The sequence below is a fragment of the Mandrillus leucophaeus genome, unplaced genomic scaffold (genome assembly GCF_000951045.1).
Source record: "Mandrillus leucophaeus isolate KB7577 unplaced genomic scaffold, Mleu.le_1.0 Scaffold74, whole genome shotgun sequence".
Taxonomy (NCBI): domain Eukaryota; kingdom Metazoa; phylum Chordata; class Mammalia; order Primates; family Cercopithecidae; genus Mandrillus; species Mandrillus leucophaeus.
In genome coordinates, this window is record NW_012108030.1 from 1,021,944 (window position 1) to 1,025,294 (window position 3,351).

Sequence of the window (3,351 nt, forward strand, 5' to 3'; positions counted from 1 at the left end):
GCGCCATTCTCCTGCCTCAGCCTCCCCAGTAGCTGGGACTACAGGCGCCCGCCACCTCGCCCGGCTAGTTTTTTGTATTTTTAGTAGAGACGGGGTTTCACCGTATTAGCCAGGATGGTCTCAATCTCCTGACCTCGTGATCCACCCGCCTTGGCCTCCCAAAGTGCTGGGATTACAGGCGTGAGCCACCGTGCCCGACCAATTTTTTTTTTTTTGGTATGTTAGTGGAGATGGGGTTTTACCATGTTGGCCAGGCTGGTCTTGAACTCCTGACCTCAAGCAATCCACTGCGTTGGCCTTCCAAAGTGCTGGGATTACAGGCATGAGCCACCGTGCCTGGCTGCCAAAAGTTACCTTCTTAACACTTGAATTTCTGGTCTCCTCAACTTCCTTATCCATATAGGCACAGACAGGCAGCATTTGTTTTCCAGTTAAAACTCTACCTCACTGTGATTATTATACAATACAATTATTATAAAATAAGTAAAACTTTTATGAAACAATACAACGTAATTGATTTTACTCTTTAATGCCTCTGTGAGAGTTTGTAGACAAAAATTATGTCTTTTTTTTTTTTTTTTTGAGACAGAGTTCCTGTCTTGTTGCTCAGGCTGGAGTGCAATGGCAAAATCTCAGCTCACTGCAACCTCCGCCTCCCAGGTTCAAGCGATTCTCTCTCTGTCTATATCCATCTATATTGTCAGGTTCTGTGCATCATATAGCTGGAATCAAACATTATATATGCTTTAGGGTCTGCTTTCATTCTCAGTGTGGTTTTCCTGGTTTATCCATGTTGTTACATGTATCATCAACAGCTCATTTTTGGTTTTGGTGGGTTTTTTTGCTTTGAATATCGTGCAGTCAGCCTTCTGTATCCACTGGTTCTGCATTTTCCCTTTAATCACCACTTTTGCTGCACCACAAAAATTTTGTTATGTTGTATTTTTATATTAGTTCAAAATATTTCCTTCTTTCCCCTGAGATTTTTTTTCTAATCCGTGGATTGTTTAGAAGTGTGTTGTTTAATTTCTAAGTGATTACAGATTTTACTGGTTTTTTATTTTTAAACACATTGTTACTAATTTCTTTTTTAGTTCCATTTTAATAAATACACATGCTTGATATGATTTTTTTTTTAACTTTTAAGTTCAGGGGGTACAAGTGCAGGTTTGTTACATAGGTAAAGTGTCATAGGAGTTTTTTGTACAGATTATTGCATCACCCAGATATTAAGCCTAGTACCCATTAGTCATTTTCCGGATCCTCTCCCTCCTCCCACCTTCCACCCTTTGAAAGGCCCCAGTGTGTGTTGTTCACCTCTATGTATCCATGTATTCTCATCATTTAGCTCCCACTTATAAGTGAGAACATATGGTATTTGGTTTTCTGTTCCTGTGTTAGTTTGCTGAGGATAATGGTCTCCAGCTCCACCCATGTCCCTGCAAAGGACATAATCTCATTCTTTTTTATGGCTGCATAGTATTCCACCGTGTATATGTACCACATTTTCTCTATCCAATCTACCATTGATAGGTGTTTAGGTTGATTCCATGCCATTGCTATTGTTAATAGTGCTGCAGTGAACATATGTGTGCATGTGTCTTTGTAACAGAATGATTTATATTCCTTTGAGTATATACCCAGTAATGGGAATGCTGAGTCGAATGGTATTTCTATGTTTAGGTCTTTGAGGAATTGCCACACTGTCTTCCACAATGGCTGAACTAATTTTCACTTTCACCCACGGTGAGAGTCTTTTATATTGGTTAAGTTTGTCTTGTGACACTGGTCTATCTTGGTGAATGCTCCCTGTGTGCTTGGAAAGAATGTGTATTGCCCTGTTATGGGACGAATGTTAAATGGCAATTAGACATAGTTGCTTGATGGTTGCACTTTTTTGTCTACTAGCTCGGCCTATTACTGAGAGAGGAATGTTGGAGTCTCTGATCATAATGTTGGATTTTTCAGTTTCTCCTTTCAGTTTAATCAGTTTTGCATCATGTATTTTGAAACTCTGTCGTTAGGTGCATACATATTAAGAATTCTTATGTCTTCTTAAAGAATCAACTTAAAATTTTTTTTGTTTTGAGACGGAGTTTCACTTTTGTTGCCCAGGCTGGAGTGCAATGGCGTGATCTTGGCTCACTGCAAACTCCGCCTCCCAGGTACAAGCGATTCTCCTATCTCAGCCTCCCAAGTAGCTCGGATTACAGGCATGGACCACCACGCCTGGCTAATTTTTTTGTACTTAGTAGAGACGAGGTTTCACCATGTTAGTCAGGCTGGTCATGAACTCCTCACTTCAGGTGACCCACCTGCCTCGGCCTCCCAAAGTGCTGAGACTACAGGCATGAGCCACCATGGTTGACTGAATCAACTGTTTTACATTACGTAACATCACTTTTTGTTCTTGGTAATTTTCTTTGCTCTTAAGTGTACTTTGTCTGCTATTAACATGGCCATTCCGGTTTTCTTTTGACTAGTGTTTGCATAGTATGCATTTTCACATCCTTTAAGTCCTAACCTCACCTCATTATATTTGAGGTGAACATTTTAGAAAGCATATATATGGGTCACACTTTTAATTTTAACTCATTTTGACAATCTCTAAATTTTTTAGAGTATTTGCATTTAATGTTATTATTGATATGCTTGAATTTAGGTGTACCATTTTTTTACTACTATTTTTCTTTTTTATTATTTATTTAATTTATTTATTTCTACCATTTTCCTGCCCTGTTTTGGGATTATTCAAACATATTTTAGTATTCTGTTTCAATTTATTTACTGTGATTTCTTTGTTTCTGAGACAAGGTTTTGCTCTGTAGCTCAGGTTGGCGTGCATAGCTCACTGTAACCTTGAATTCTTGGGCTCAAGTGAACCTTCTGCCTTAGTATCCCAAGGTGCTGGGGATTATAGGCATGAGCCACTGTAACTGGCCATATCGACTGTGGTTTTTTTAACAGCTCTATTGAGATATAATTTGCATACCATAAAAGTCACTTTTTTTTTTTTTTTGAGATGGAGTCACACTCTGTCGCCAGGTTGGAGTGCAGTGGCATGATCTTGGCTCACTGCAAACTCCACCTCCCAGGTTCAAGTGATTCTCCTGCCTCAGCCTCCTGAGTAGCTGGGATTACAGGTGAGGGCCACCACACCTGGCTAATTTTTGTATTTTTTAGTAGAGACAGGGTTTCACCATGTTGGTCAGGCTGTTCTCTAACGAACTCCTGACCTCGTGATCCACCCACCTCAGCCTCCCAAAGTACTGGGATTACAGGCATGAACCACTGTGCCCAGTCTTCTCCTCTTAATTTTTATTTTTTTTATTTTTTATTTTTTTATTTTTT